Genomic DNA, 17,521 nt, shown 5'->3' on the forward strand with positions numbered 1-17,521 from the left:
CCTTCTGCTCTACCTTCTCTTTTATCTGCCCAATCATCAGCTTTGCTTTATTTTACAAATTAAGTTGGGAAGCAGGTTTAAGGAAATCACCTGAGTGCTGACTCATACCTTGTTCACAACCACTCACTGGAGAAAGGAATTAACATCAAATATAATTAGCCCCAGGGCTATCCACAACAATTACAAATAAAGCAATGAACATCGTGAGAAAAAAATAAAAGAAGGCAAGAACTTGCAAAGCCAAATACAAACATGAAGCAGAGAAAGCATTAGAAGCACTGTGAACTATAAAATCTCAAAGTCCACCCACAGTGATATATTTCCTTAAGCAAGGTTACAATTGTTAAGCATCCCTAGTAAACCATGAACTATGCACTAAGTGATCAAATACCTGAGCCTACGGGGGGCATTCTCATTCCAGCTACCAGTTAGAATGAGTGGGGGACATTCAACTGACAATGCACAGAGATGGGAATGTCACCAACTATTCTACACTGTTCAGTGTGTAGTGTAGCTCCCTATGGAAAGGAATCATGCAGCCTGAAACAGCTATTGTGCTGACGTTGAGAAACCTTGCATGACACTATGCAATTTCACATAATAGTATGACTTTTTTTCTGTTGGCTTTTCATACCTACCATCCATGAACTATGAGTACTACTACATATAAGAAAGACAAGAAGATCCACTACAAGAGAAGGCATGTGAAATATCATCATCCAGGGATAAATACCCACTGTCAAATAAACATCACTTTCACTACCAGATATCAAGAAGTTTGAGGATAAATCAATGTGCATGCCTTAACACCTTCTCCAATTGTCTATCATTGACTTTGCTCCCATTCTGTGAAGACATCAAACTCTGCTTTCTTCAACCTCCCAGCATGGCTTACACAAGGAGCTCTCCAGGAAACTCTAGGCCACAGACTATGGTATATGACTGGCCAGGCAGCAACTAGGACTGAGAAGCTACCAGGTCTCAGCTTCTCCATTACGCAGACACACTACCAAGCCACTGGGGTATAAGTCAATAATAAATCTCCTTTTAATACATACATATGTACATTCTACTCCTTTTGTTCATATAGAAAACCCTGCCTGGTCATAGCACTCAATGTCAACTTTATAGAAAAACAAATTGAGAATACTTGGGCACAACCAGTTCTTGGGGATTAGAAACAGCTAAGTTTATCATGGTACTCAAGATAAGCAATTTCCTTATTGATTTTGTGCACATAGTATTTTGCAAGCATCACATCTTCCCCTTTGTGTGATGTAGCCTGCACATTACTTAAACTGGTAAACTCTTTGGTATGAAGATCTATGGTAACAAAAAGCATTCAGGTATTAAAAATATGTGTTTGTATGTTTTTGGTACTTTTTGTAAATTTCTCCTTTGACATACTAAAGAGTGCTTACATTTTTCTGTATTTTTACTTTGCATTTTAGCTTCACTTATGCTATAGTATATCAAGGTAAATGGCTTTTGTGCATGCCTAAGTGAAAATAACTCAGGAGAAAGTATAACTTGAAAGACCTTTACTTACTTACTTTTCTAGTGCTGTGAAAAGACACTATGATCAAGGCAATTTATGAACAGAATTTTCTTTAATTAGATATCTTCTTTATTTACATTTTAAATGTTATCCCCTTTCTTGGTTTCCCCTCCAAAAACCCCCTATTCCCTCCTGCCCTCCCCTTTGCTCACCAATCCACCCACTCCCGCTTCCTGACCCTGGTATTTCATTACACTGGGGCATAGAGCCTTCATCTCAGGACCAACGGCCTCTCCTCCCATTGATTCCAGATAAGGTCATCCTCTGCTACATATACAGCTGATTTGGTTGGTGGTTTAGTCCCTGGGAGCTATGGGAGTACTGATTAGTTCATAATGTTGTTCCTCCTATGGAGCTGCAAACCCCTTCAGCTCCTTGGGTCCATTTTCTAGCTCCTTCATTGGGGACCCTGTGCTCAGTCCAATGGATGGCTGCGAGCATCCACTTTGGGCACACTTAAACAATTTTAGACATGAGTCCATAGCCATCACGGCAGGAAATATAGCAGTAGACAAGCAGGTATGGCACAAGAACTTACATTCTGATCTGCAAGTTGGAGGCAGAAAGAGCCTGGACCTATTGTGGACTTTTGAAACCTCAAAGTCCACCCCAGTGGCACACCCTCAACATGCCCACACCTCCTAATTTCTTCACAAAAACAGTCCCAATCACCAGGGACCAGATATATGAGCCTATGTAGTCCATTCTAAACACTAACAAAAGTGAGATTTGCTACCTTGAAAACTAACTGTTTTATCATAGTAAGTAAATCTCCTTAATTGGTTTTGTTTCATTTTCAGTTAAATGTAGTCAGTCAGTTCGTTCATTAGTTAATTAAGTTATGTGCCCATTTCTTCAGAATCAATTAGTCAAAGAGCTAATTCTTCTTCCATATTATTAGCGAACTCTTACAGGGACCAGTTCTTCTTAGAAAGGCATCCATTACTGTTTCATTCCTAAGTCATTTCTTTTTTGACTCAGAACATATTTTTGAGAGCAGAAATATTTAATAATCTCTTTTGTTCCAAGATATGATAAGAGTAAAGATTTTTATACTGCCATAAGTGTAGATCTTAAATATTGGCAAATTGCTTTGCTTTGTCCAAAAAGATACTGCAGTTATCTTTCTGTATCCTAACAAAATCACTATAAGTACATATGACCCTAGTCACCTCCCCTGTCTACTCATGTAGCTATTAGAGAAAAGGTATTAGATAGCATATTTGATTTACTCAAAGAACAATTGTAAAATTTACTGCCATATGAGTAATTTATTTCTCTCTCCCTCTGCATCTATGTAGATAAAGATTCCCATATATCTCAACAAATCAAAATAGCATATATACAGAGGAAATGATCTTCCTAAATTATTTAGCAGGATAAATTGAACAAATTCTGGTATTTTAGATGTAGACTATTGTTTTAAAAATCTTAAGGAGTAGCATTGCTCCTGAGATATAACAGTGACTGTAAACAAATTCATAAGGAAAAACTTTAAGCCATCCCTGCAGAATGCGTTTGTTTTATACTTATTCAACTTTCTATTTGTTTGTCTTTTAGCAGTTAAAAGTCATGTTCACTTAAGTAGGACCTCTAAATATGACTCAGTAAGAGTAGAAAAGAAAAAAACTTTACTGAGCCAACTCAAATGCTAATTTGAGCTCAAAATGAAAACCCAACAATATTTAACTTTGGAGACTTAAATTACTACTTAAAAGGTTTGTTGCAACTGGCATCAAACATAATTGTATGATCTGCTATGGTAGAAAACTTAGAACAATGATATTTTAACTGACATTATCAAACAGTGGGGAAGACCAAGATAGAAGGAACATTTCATTTTTACGATTAATCATTTGGAGGGATTTATTTATTTAACATTCAGACATTATTTGAATTTTGGTTTCTATCTCAAAGAGAACTAGAAACAATTTTGAAAACCTGTGATATCAGGCAGAATCCCTTAGGTTGACAGGACACAGTGGTACCATACAACTTGATGACGTCAATGGCATATGTTCTAACGTATTGGACTTTATAACTTTCTTGAAGCTATATCCTCTTGGAATGGAATGATGGATTTTGCCTTATAGTAAAAAAAATATATATATATATATATTTTACTATACTACAGCTCCTTTAAACCATATTGCATCAGTGTTAAACTCTGAATTTTAAAGGTAAAAGCGCAAGCTTTTAAATTGAGTAACTCTGGACGTTGGAATGTTTCCACCTGAAACTTGGCTTGAAATTTGTCAGTGCAGTTGATTTTTAATGATTTAAACTACTTTTGGCTTTTCAAATGGTGAAGTAACCAATAGTTTGGTTCTAACCAGGTTTAAAGCAATTAGTTCTAACTAATGAACAGTTCTTGTTTTAACAATAGGATTTTAGAGTAGAAAAAGCAAATTAGGCTAGTTAGCTATTTTTTCATTATTCAAAGATATGTATTTAAGACATAAAAGACTGGCAACTTTAATCTGAAAGGATATGAATAGGAGTATCTTGTTTCTATGAATAAAATCTCAATCTGTGTATATGAAAGATGAAGATGAGAAGCAAGAGTATCAAGACACGCCCCTTCTATCTGTTTTTATAAGTGAATGGTATTTCCACAAGAAAGTTAAGTTCTGTAGTTCATTTTGAAGTAAGCAATCACTTGCTAATTAAGGAGAAAAATAAAAGTTCAAATCATGGCAAAGTCTTCAAAATTTATTCCATTGTAATGTTTAGAACTCTTGATTGCCTTCATCTAGACATTGCAAAAGTCATTGGTGGCAGATTGCCAGTTTCCATTACCCTTACACAATATTAATCTTATGTGAGAGTTTTAAATTGCTATTAAGTACCAAAGCATAGTCTGGCATATAATACCCATGTGCATTGCCTCTACCAATAAGAGCACTTAAAGGCTGTTAATGAAGAGGTTGAAAAGGAGGCTACATATGGGGCTCACAAAATTTTCTAAATATCTGCTCATGTATGACTATTCTGCATTTACTTATGGTTTGGGGAATAATTATGCTGAATTCTTATATTTCCTTTTTATTTAGATTTTAATTTATTGCTAGCACTAACATATAACATAGAAAGATAGCTTTGGAGGGTAAGAGGTAATGAAAGTCACTTTTCCAAATACCTCCCTCCCATCTACATTTTCTCACATTTGAATACATGTAGGAGAAACAAATTTTAAAATCTTGCTAACTTAGAATTGAACTAAGAGAAATATGTTTTAATGAGGGGATTATAATTAATTAAAAGTATCTGAGTCCATTGCAAGGGTTTACCCATTAAGAGCATTTTAACTCTTTCACAAGGGATGGGTCTCATGTTGGGGCAATCACGACACTATTAATGATACTCTGCTATACTTGCAGACAGGAACCAAGCGTTACTGTCTCCCGAGAGGTTTCATCCAACAGCAGATGGGAACAGATGTAGAGACCAACAGCCAAACATCAGGGGGATCTTGCGGAGTCATATAGAAGAGTGGGAGATAGAATTGAGAAAGCTGGAGGTGTCAAGGACAAACCAAAAAAGACTTACAGACCTCAACTAGCCTGGGACCAGGGGGTCTCACAAAGACTGAACCACCAACCAAAGGTCATGCAAAGACTGGTCTTAGGCCCCCTACACATTTGTAGCAGATGTGCAGCTTGGTGTTCATGTGAATTGGAGCAGAATCTATCTCTGATTCTGTTGCCTGTCATGGGATGCCCTTCTCCTAACTGGACTGCTTTCTTGGACCTCACTTAGTCCTGCTGGAACTAGATGTCCCAAGGTGGAGTGGTAACTAAGGTGGTCTTCTTCTTCTCTGATGTGAAGGATAGGAGGTACTGGGAAGAGGAACTTTCAAGGGAGGGACTGGGAGGAGAGGAGTGAGTCCGAGATTGGGATATAGAGTGAATAAATAAATAAATAATGAACAACAACAAAAAAAAAACAAACAAAAGAACATTTTAATCTTTTATTAGATATTTTCTTCATTTACATTTCAAATGCTATCCCCAAAGTCCCCTATACCCTCCGCCTACCCTGCTCCCCAACCCACCCACTCCCACTTACTGGCCCTGGCATTTCCCTGTACTGGAGCATATGATCTTTGCAAGACCAAGGGCCTCTCCTCCCATTGATGGCCAACTAGGCCATCCTCTGCTACATATGCAACTAGAGACACAGCTCTGGGGGGGGGGGGGGTACTGGTTACTTCATATTGTTATTCCTCCTAAAGGGTGAACATTTTCATCTTAATATTTACTATAATTGAGTTAAATAAGTACTATACCTTCACCAGCTCCTTTGAGGAAAGTGTTAATGGTAAATTAGAATTGGAGTAATCTTCTACCATTGCAATACACCCTAGAAACAAAGCTTCACTCGAGTTTTGCATCCATAAAGTGCAAGTGGACTAATCATTTTCCAAATCCCATTTTCAGAATCCCTTGCTTGCCACAGTGTGAACAGTGCCATGGAATGATTTTAAAGCGGAGGTGTGAAAGAATGAAAATGGGCAAGTGGCATTTGCTTAGAGATATTCAAATTCTGAGCTTTTAACAATCAAGTATAATAATGAAAGTTGGAAACCAGAACAAGAGAAATACATATGATAACATGATCTCCCCATGACTAGCCATGGAAGGAAAAGAAACAAAACCTTCAAGCTTAATAGCTTAGAAACAGTGGAATTTTGTTGTTGTTTGTTCTGGTTTTTGTTTCTGTTTGTTGATTTGCAGAATTTAAGTCTTTTTAATTCATAAGTTAAACAAGTTCAATTTGGAGATTTTCTTTATCTCTCCTACTTTCATACATTCTCGGTAGGATAATCAAATCAATTCAGGGAGATGGAAAGGGATAGGTTAACACAACTTACGAAATGAGGAACAATGAAGAGGCCGCTGGATGAAATGGGATTGAGAGTGCTGACCGTTTTGGATGTACAGTCCACACTGCTCTTGATAGTCAGATAGTGTTGGATTCTCTAAAGAATCACTTTTAATGTGAAATTATTAATCCATTCATTTAGATAGTTTTTCCAAGTTTGCAGGTACTGGGCACTGCAAGTAGACAAGAGCCAATCTTCATCTCTCAGGAGTGTTCTGTAGAGATGAATAATACTGGATTGTATGTCCTTTGCTACAATGGCAAATGCCAGAAACTTATGACACAATTATCATCTGGCATAGACACTGAGTATTATATAATCAAGCTATGTCACTGAGTGCATAGCCACTCCATGGTGCTCTTCCTCTATGAAAAATTACATTTGTCAATGCTCATTGCTAGCCTTTACAAAAGGCAGAAAATGCCAACATAATGAAATTAATCCAAATTCATTCCAGATATTTCCAGATATTATTTTATGTTGAATTAGGAGTTGAAAACATTAGTCAAGAGGCTATAAAAACCAGATGTACCTTCATGGCCTGTGGGTTTTTTTTTTCTTTCTGCTTAGCTGTAACATTTGTACATTAGCTAAATAACATCTCAAAGGGAGATAGAGATAGAACCTTGAAGTCTACTGATTGTACGTGTGTGAGGTTGTGCTTTCAAAAGATGGTCCTTAAAAAACTCCCTGCTGGAAGCTATTGTGCATATTGTAAAAGGGCTGTGGCTAAGTGCCAATTGAGCAGTACTGTATACTTGCCATTTAAAAGGAAGATTTCATACCACTTGATTATGTTAAATAGAAGTGTTTGAAATTTAAACAGGACCTCCAGCTTCTGGTTACTATAAATATGGCTGCTATGAACATAGTGGAGCATGTGTCTGTATTGCATGTTGGAACATCTTCTGGGTATAATCCCAGGAGTGGTAGAGCTAGGTCCTCAGGTAGTGCTATGTCCAATTTTCTGAGAAATCACCAAACATTTCCAGAGTGGTTGTACCAGCTTGCAATCCCATCAGTAATGGAGGAGTGTTTCATTTTCTGCACATCCTTGACAGCATCTGCTGTCATGTGAGTTTTGATTTTAGCCATTTTGACTGTTATAAGGTAGAATCTCGGGGATGTTTTGATTTGCATTTACCTGATGACAAAGGATGTTGAACATTTCTTTAGGTGGTTCTCAGCCATTCAATATTCCTCAGTAGAGCATTCTTCATTTAGCTCTGTACCCCTTTTTTAATAGGATTATTTCATTCTCTGGAGTCTAACTTCTTGAGTTTTTTGTATATTGGATATTAGCCCTCTATCGGATGTAGGATTGGAAATTATCTTTTCCCAATCTGTTGGTTGCCATTTTGTCCTATTGACAGTGTCCTTTGACTTACAGAAGCTTTACAATTTTATGAAGTACCATTTGCCTATTGTTGATCTTAGAGCATACGCTATTAGTGTTCCCTTGTACCCATGTGTTCAAGGCTCTTCCCCATTTTCTTTTCTATTAGTTTAAGTGTATCTGGTTTTATGTGGAGGTCTTTGATCCACTTAGACTTGAGCTTTGTACAAGGAGATAAGACCCTGATATAGCTATCTCTTGTGAGGCTATACCAGTGCCTGGCAAATACAGAAGTGGATGCGCACAATCATCTATTGGATGGAACATAGGGCCCCTAAAGAAAGAGCTAGAGAAAATACCCAAGGAGCTGAAGGGGTCTGCAACCCGATAGGAGGAACAACAATATGAACTAACCAGTACCCCCCCCCCCCCCGCCGAGCTATGTCTCTAGTTGCATATGTAGCAGAGGATGGCCTAGTTGGCCATCAGTGGAGGAGAGGCCCTTGGTCTTGCAAAGATCATATGCCCCAGTACAGTGGAATGCCAGGGCCAGGAAGCGGGAGTGGGTAGGTTGGGGAGCAGGGCTGGGGGAGGGTATAGGGGACTTTGGGGATAGCATTTGAAATGGAAATGAAGAAAATATGTAATAAAAATGAAAAAAGAGAATAGATTGACTTGCCTTTTTCTAAATGCTGACTGCAATTTCAACCAGCATCATTTATTGAAATTACTGTCTTTTTTCCACTGGATGGTTTTAGCTCCTTTGCCAAAGATCAAGTGACCATAGGTATGTGGGTTCATTTCTGGGTCTTCAATTCTATTCCATTGATCTACCTGCCTGTCTCTTTACCAACACCCTACAGTTTTTATCACTATTCCTCAGTAATACAGCTTGAGGTCAGGGATGGTGATTCCACCAGAAGTTCTTTTATTGTTGAGAATAGTTTTCACTATCCTGGATTTTTGTTATCCCAAATGAATTTGCAAATTGTTCTTTCTAACTCTACGAAGAATTGAGTTGTAATTTTGATGAGGATTGCAATGAGTCAATAGATTGCTTTCTGCAAGATGACCATTTTTACTCTATTAATCCTACCAATCCATGAGTATCTTTCCATCTTCTGAGGTCTTCTTTGATTTCTTTATTCAGAACAATGAAGTTCTTGTCATACAGATCTTTCACTTGCTTGGTTAGAGTCATATCAAGATACTTTATATTGTTTGTGACTATTGTTAATGGTGTCATTTCCCTAATTTCTTTCTCAGCTTACTTATCCTTTTAGTATTACAAGGCTATTGATTTGTTTTAGTTAATTTTATATACAGCCACATTGCTGAAGTTGTTTATCAGGTTTAGGAGTTCTCTGGTAGAATTTTTGGGGTCACTTATCTATACAATTATATCATCTGCAAATAGTGATACCTTGACTTCTTCTTTTCCAATTTGTATCACTTTGATCTAACTCCTTTTGTTATCTAATTTCTCTAGGTAGTACTTCTAGTACTATATTGCATAGGTAGGAGGAGAGTGGGCACACTTGTCTCTTCCCTAATTTTAATGGGATTGCTTCAAGTTTCTCTCCATTTAGATTGATGTTGGCTACTGGTTTGCTGTTTATTGCTTTTACTATGTTTATGCATGGGCCTTGAATTCCAAAGCTTTAAACATAATGTGATGTTGAATTTTGTCAAATGCTTTGCTGCATCTAATGAAATGATCATGTGTTTTTTTTCCCCTTTGAGTTTGTTTATGTAGTGGATTACATGGATGGATTTCCATATATTGAACCATTCCTGCATCCCTGGGATGATCCCTAGTTGATCATGTGAATGATCGTTTTGATGAGTTTTTAGATTTGGTTTGGTCTGAAATTAATTTTCTTTGTTGGGTCTTTCTGTGGTCTAGGTATAAGCATAACTGTGGCTTAATAGAATGAGTTTGGGAGTCTTCCTTCTGCTTCTCTTTTGTGGAGTACTTTGAAGACTATTGGCATGAGGTCTTCTTTGAAGATCTGAAAGAATTCTGTACTAAACCATCTGGTCCTAGCCTTTTTTGTTTCTTAGTTTATTTGGGAGACTTTTAGTGACTGCTTCTATTTCTTTAGGGGTTATGAGACTGTTTAGATGGTATATATAATCATTATTTAACTTTGGTACCTGATATCTGTCTAGAAAACTGTCCATTTCATCCAGATTTCCAGTTTTGTTGAGTATAGGCTTTTATAGAAGGATTTTTTTTTTGATTTCCTCATTTTTTGTTGTTATGTCTCCCTTTTCATTTCTGATTTTGTTAATCTGGATACTGTCTCTGTGCCCTCTGGTTAGTCTGGCTAAGGGTGTATCTATCTTTTTTTATTTTCTCAAAGAACTAGCTCCTGGTTTTGTTGGTACTTTGTATAGTTCTTTTTGTTTCTATTTGGTTAATTTCAGCTCCGAATTTGATTATTATACCCTCTACTCTTCTTGGGTATATTTGCTTCTTTTTGTTCTAGAGATTTCAGATGTGCTGTTAAGCCGCTAATGTATGTTCTCTACAGTTTCTTTTTGGAGGCACTCAGAGCTATGAGTTTACCTGTTAGCACTGCTTTCATTGTGTCCCATAAGTTTAGGTATGTTGTGTCTTCATTTTCATTAAATTCTAAAAAATGTCTTTAACTTCTTTCCCCTTTCTTTCTTTCTTTCTTTCTTTCTTTCTTTCTTTCTTTCTTTCTTTCTTTCTTTCTTTCTTTCTTTCTTTCTCTCTCTCTCTCTCTCTCTCTCTCTCTCTCTCTCTCTCTCTCTCTCTCTCTCTCTCTCTCTCTCTCTCTCTCTCTCTTTCTTTCTTTCTTGACCAAGTTATCATTGAGTAGCACTTTGTTCAGCTTCCATGTGTATGTGGGATTTTTTTGTTTTTTGTTTTGGGTGTTGTTGTTGTTGCTATTGAAGACCAGCCTTAGTCTGTAGTAATGATAGGATGCATGGGATAATTTCAATATTCTTGTATTTGTTGAGGCCTGTTTTGTGACTGATTATATAGTAAATTTTGGAGAAGGTACCATGAGGTGTTGAGAAAGTATATCCTTTTGTTTTAGGACGAAATGTCCTATCTGTTAAATCCATTTGTTTCATAACTTATTTTAGTTTCCCTGGGTCTTTGTTTAGTTTCTGTTACCATGATCTGTCCATTGATGAGACTTAGATGTTGATGTCTTCCACTATTATTGGGTAAGGAGTGGTGTGTGATTTGAGTTTTAGTAAAGTTTCCTTTTTGAATGTGAGTGCCCTTGAATATGGAGCATAGATGTTCAGAATTGAGAGTTCATCTTGTTAGACTTTTCCTTTGATGAGTATGAAGTGTCCCTCCTTATCTTTTTTGACAACTTTTGGTTAAAAGTCAATTTTATTTGATATTAGAATGGCTACTCCATCTTGTTTCTTGTTTCTTGGAACCATTTGCTTGGAAAATTGTCTTCTAGCCTTTTACTCTGAGTTAGTATCTGTCTTTGTCACTGAGGTTCGTTTCCTGTATGTAGCAAAATGCTGAGTCCTGTTTATGTATGCAATTCTTTAGTCCATGTCTTTTTGTTGGGAATTGAGACCATTGATTTTAAAAGATATTAAGGAAGAGTAATTGCTGCTTCCTGTTATTTTTGTTGTTTTTAGAGGTGGAGTTATGTTTATATGGCTATCTTCTTTTGGGTTTCTCGAAAGAAGATTACTTTCTTGTTTTTTCTAGGGTGTAGTTCCCCTTCTTATCCATCTATCATCCTTTGTAGGTTTGAATTTGTGGAAAGAGATTGTGTAAATTTGGTTTTGTCATAGACCATATTTGTTTTTCCATCTATGGTAATTGAGAGTTTTGCTGGGTATAGTAGCCTGGGTTGGCATTTGTGTTCTCTTAGGGTCTGTATGACATCTACCCAGGGTCTTCTAGCTTTTATTGTCTCTTATGAGAAGTCTGGTGTAATTCTGATAGGTCTGTCTTTATATGTTATTTGACCTTTATACCTTGCTGCTTAATATTCTTTCTTTATTTTATGCATTTGATGTTTCGACTATTATGTGGCAGGAAGAATTTCTTTTCTGGTCCAATATATTTGGAGTAATATAGGCTTTCTGTATGTTTATGTGCATCTCTGTCTTTAGGTTATGAAAGTTTTCCTCTATAATTTTGTTGAAGATATTTACTGGTCCTTTATGTTGGGAATCTTCATTTTCTTTGACTGCTGTGTCGGTGCTTTCTATGGTATCTTCTGCACCTGAGATTCTCTCTTCTGTCTTTTATATTCTGTTGGTGATGCTTGCATCTATGGCTGCTGATTTCTTTCCTAGGTTTTCTATCTCCAGGGATGTGTCCTTTTGTGATTTCCTTATTGTTTCTATTTCTATTTTTAGATCCTGGATGGTTTTGTTTGTTTCCTTCTCCTGTTTGCTTGTGTTTTCCTGTAACTCTTTAAGGAATTTTTGTGTTTCCTCTGTAAGGGTTTCTACCTGTTTACCTGTGTTCTGTATTTCTTTAAGGGAGTTATTTATGTCCTTCTTAAAGTTCTCTATCATCATCATGAGATGTGATTTTAAATCAGAGTCTTGCTTTTCTCATGTCTTGGAAGTGCCCTTCCCTGTCATTTTGATTGATTTTTGATTTAAATCCATTTTGTTAGATATCATTATGGCTACACATTCTTACTTCTGAGGTTCATTTCCTTTTTCCAATCCTTTACTACTTAGTAAAATGTGTCTTTTTATGTTGAGTTCTGTTTCTTGTATACACCAGAAGGATGTATCCTGTTTTTACATCCATTCTGTTATTCTCTGTCTTTTTATTAGGGAACTGAGTCTATTGATATTGAGAGTTATTAATGGCCAGTGGATGTTAATACCTGTTATGTTGTTGTGTTGGTGGTGATGGTAGTGGTACTCTTTGTGTGTGTGTGTGTGTGAGAGAGAGAGAGAGAGAGAGAGAGAGAGAGAGAGAGAGAGAGAGAGAGTCCTTCCCTTTGGTTTTGGTTTTTTGAGTTTATTTCCAGTGTTTTCATAGGTGTATTTAGCCTCCTTTGGATGGAGTTTCCCTTCTAATATCTTCTATAGGGCTAAATTTGTAAAATAAAAATAGAAGCATTATTCTCATGCATATACTTTCTAGTTTTGTAAATTTAGTTGAAGGTTATAATTGTTTTATTGTATTACAATATGCTACATCCACTCCATTAATGACAAGCATGTCAGGCCCCGAAAACCTGGGCGCTGTCCTGAGGTGAAAAGTTCACGGTGATGTAGTCTCCTGGAATCATGGCATCCTGTATAAAGAATGCTCCAATGTCCTTGCTTTAGTTGGTAAACGGATCTGTGTGCTTTCCCTTAATATTGCTTTATTACAAGTGCTCCTAAGGATTGATATTTTGACATATAGCTAAGTTAGATTCTAGGCAGTCCTTGATCCAACCTTGGGCATGGATAGCTAAGTCACTGCCCTACACAGGAATTTACCATTTTCTAGGAAGAAGGAGGTTTGTGACCTAAAGAGGAACCAGAGTAGATACTTAGAACTATAGATAGCTGAGTTATACCCATACACAAGTATTTACAATGGCCTAGTGGGAAGGTGGACTATACAATAGACTAAAATAGGAACTATGGCAAGGGCACGAAGCTCTTGTCTGTGGCTTCTAAGATTAAGTGGACCTTTGGTGGAGCTGTTTTTGATCCCAGTTGTTAACATTGAATTTTACCCCAGTTGGTTCCTGCCAGTCCTTCCGTGTTTGCATTCCTCTGTTTTGTGTAAGAATCCAGTAACCTCTTTGTACCGTGCCAGTGTGTCAACCAATTTCCTATTTTCTTCTGTATAAAAAGTTTGATGCTCGATTTGACAAATTACATTCAGATCCACACTCCATCGGGTCGAGTCTGTCTGTCAATTCCCACCGACTCCTTGCCCACCTGTGACCAGAGACCCGTTCCATGCAGACAAGGGACCAAAAGGGTCTGCAGCAACAATATTTCTACTTTCTTTGTTTTTTTTAATGTGTCCATAACTATCCATTTTATACAAATTTTTCATTTTCAGCTTCCTTCATATTGGATTCTATGTCTTGATTAATAGTATTAAATATTATAAATAATTAAATGTTTGAAAAATTTAAAATGATATATATATTATAGGATGGTTGTATATGTAATGACTAGAATATAAGATTGTTTTCTCTATAATACCCAGGATGAATGGTCTCATGCTTTTGGCTTATGACATGATCTGGAAATCTGATAAAAAGAAAACATTTATTTTTGTACTTAAAGTATCATGGATTAAATTATGTTACCTAATATCCATGTGTTAAATATTTAATTCCCAGTACTTCAGAACCTAACTATAGTTTTGCTAAGTTTTACAAAGAGCTAGCTAAATTGAAGCTTGATGATTAAATTAGTCTTGATTTGATATACTGATGGACTTATAAGAAATGACACAGGTGTGTTTAAGGAGACCAGGAAGAAGCAGGGTAAATGGCCACCAGCAAACTAAAGACAACATCTAGAGAAACAATGAACTAACAATACTATGGTATTAGATTTCCAGACCAACATAAGACATTAAATTTGTTTTAAAATACTCACCTGTGTTATTTTGTTATAAAATTCTAAACAAATTGATGCTCATTTGTTTATTGAGTGATTAATCTTTAAACAAGTATTTAACCAATATTTCTACAAAAAGATCTTGTCACTTTGTGTTTATCAGACTTTGTATTATGAATCTCTCTATCCTATCTGCAGACTGTTAGTCCATTATATTTAAAAGAGAGAAATTGATAGTGAAATAATTTAGGAAAATAATAAATGGTAGCACAATTTGTCAGAGATCTTTTTAAAATTATTTTATTTATCTACATGCCAGTCTTTGCCTCTCCCTCTTGGTCCTCCTTTAAAATGCACTTTCCTCTGTAAGTTTCTAAGATGGGATAGTAACATGTTTGCTGATTTTTAGAATGCACACAGCCCTTTCCTTTGGACTAGGAAACAAATAGATATTTTTAAAAACTAGTTTAAGCTAGTTTTAAATTTTGTTTAATTGTTTGTTGCACAATATAATCTTTCAATTTTTAAGCTTAAATATTTCTCCAGACATCACCCTACCCCCCAGAAAGGAATTTCACCTCCTGCTTGTTTCTATATCCAACTTAGGTAGAAGATGTTTCTTATTGTCCTAATAGGTCTAATCCACTCCTCAGAAAATATCAATTGGCAATGAGCATAATTTCATTCCTTTCTGTTTTACATCTTGAATATTCTCTCTCATCTTCTAATCTCTTTGTCTTATGCTCTGTATTCTGGGTACATTTCTTGAGATTTCCTTAATCATTGACTTAATTTTATGTAGTGTCGATGTTGCCCTTTTTGTTAGGAAAGCTGATACGAATTCAGATATTTTATTTCTACTTCCTTACAATTCTTCTTCATTTCATCCAGCTCTCTTACATCTGCCTGCTATTCATTCAGCATGCCTTTCATCTGAGATGATTTTGTCTTATTTAGTGTTTCATCTCTCCCTTCAGTGTTCATGGGCCTCCATTTAATAATGAGTGCAAGATTAACCTACCTAGAACACTTCCTCTTGCTGCAGCAAATCCCTCAAATGTTTATTTTCATTTCATTCTAATTCACTATTCAACTTCCCATAAGATGCAGAGTCTTTCTATAGTGTTCCTGGTGAGTGTGTATAAATGCCTTGCAGGACAGCATACATCAGTATTAGGAGTGTGGATATATGTGTCACTCATATTCTCTTTAAGATGACTAGTTGAATTGCTTTGCCAGTTTTCAGGGTGAACACTGGTTGCCCTCACTGGTTTTTCAGGTGCTACTCATGTTGACTTGACATTATTAAGTCAGGAGGTGGATCATTTGCTCTCATGTATTTATAGTTTCCAGTTATTGATCATTTGACATCGATAACTGATAGTTACTGAGTAAATGTTTTGTTCCCAGTAACATTCTAAGTGCCATATATGATTTCACATATTCAAGCCTTAGTGGAAACACTAAGATACACAGCAATGAATAACTGCCCAAAACCATGTGATTGATTTAGGTACTAAACATAGGCCCCTGAACATTCTGTAATATTCTCCTGGGTGCAAAAGGACATGGGAGGGGCTTCCTTCATCCACAGCCTCATGTTTTCACCAAACAGATTTCTAAGAACCAGGGTTATATCATGGAGTTCGTTGGTCCCTCTGCTGCTGGGAAAAACAACTTCTGACAGCATGTTTACTGTCTGTAAACATGGTTCTTCCTACAAGTTTCCCTGATAAATGACTACACTAGTACAAGAGCTAAATGCCTAGTCCAAAAGCAAATCTACACTGACCAGGCTTTTCTGTATTTAGTTCGGTGACGTTCATCAAAACCACCTCAAAACAGGTACTTTTGAAAGCCGTTCAGAATGAGATAGTGTGTAATTGTTCTGTCCAGCTCAGAAAGTAGCTTTTGCATAGTGAAGAGATGTGCAGAATCTCCTCTGTTAAGACATCAAGTTTTTGACACAAGCACACAGTGGGATTGGATGGAAATGTCCCTCTTTGTTCCTGCCTGGCCCTTAGAATCTGCCTTAGGGCTCCTTTACTTTGGTCGTGGAAATTCCTCCTGGGGTCACACAGACTGTAAAGAATATGCCTAGCTACCTGCACTATAGAAACGGGGCTGGTTTTGTGCATTTGCATAGACATATGAAAAGGAAAGTTTGATCATATATTTTATACCAATTGGAGAGCTATATTCTTTTGGCCCCACATTTTTGAGGGTCAGAAACCAGAATCATGATGGGAAATGAGCCAAGGTCAGAATATAAATTAAGTAAACTCAAAATTGAACGAGTAAATAAAACATTTAAATATAAACCTATAAATAGTTCAAAAGAAATCCAGTAAAAATTAAACAATAGACATGCTAGCCAGCTAAAACAAACCACTGGAGCTGAGAAAGATCATCTACTGAATTTGTCATTTAAATAAAAATATAATTCTTTCCCTCCTATCATTTGCTGCTTTCATGACTAGGAAGGAGTTTCTAAGACCAATAGATCTTAACTAAACTATTATCAATATTAATATTCAAAGCAAAAATTAATGTAAATGTCAACTAAATGCTCTTCCTCTCAAGGCTAAGGAATAGACCTGGGGACATCCTAGGAAGATGCCTCAGTCATATGAACAAAGATGCCTGAGTTAGGCTAATTTTTGGACTTTTACTAAATCAGAATATGTTATCATTGAGATTCCATTGCATATTTTGTGAAAAGTTCAGATGTTCTATTGTGTATGAGTGAGAAAGTAAATGAATCAAAGACTAGACTTTGGGACTTTGAGCAGCAATGGCATATAGTAATATCTGGGCCTTTGAGGGGACTTGTAGTCTGTGTGACATTTAGAAGAGGGTAGAGCTAAGTGTAGCTTATATTCCTCATCACAAAAAAGTGTGAAATAAGATGTGCCTGGCTATTGCTAAACCTGCTAGATTGCTATTCAGGCATTGAGTAGAGTTACTTCCATTCAATTCCCACAGTTTAAATGAAAACATCTATTTTTCTTCAAATAGGTGATAGTTTTACTTGTATCGCCCAGTTCATAATAGTTTTAAGATATTCCTTGAGTGTACATTTCTTGAAAGTAACAACCACATGTATAATAAATATTCAGTAAATGACAAATGCAAAACTTAATATTATATATCAAATGGGAAAGTTATATTACAATGGGCTTAAGGAGCT

The sequence above is a fragment of the Mus caroli genome, unplaced genomic scaffold, assembly GCF_978045245.1.
Source record: "Mus caroli unplaced genomic scaffold, Mus_caroli_1 scaffold_7, whole genome shotgun sequence".
Classification (NCBI taxonomy): domain Eukaryota; kingdom Metazoa; phylum Chordata; class Mammalia; order Rodentia; family Muridae; genus Mus; species Mus caroli.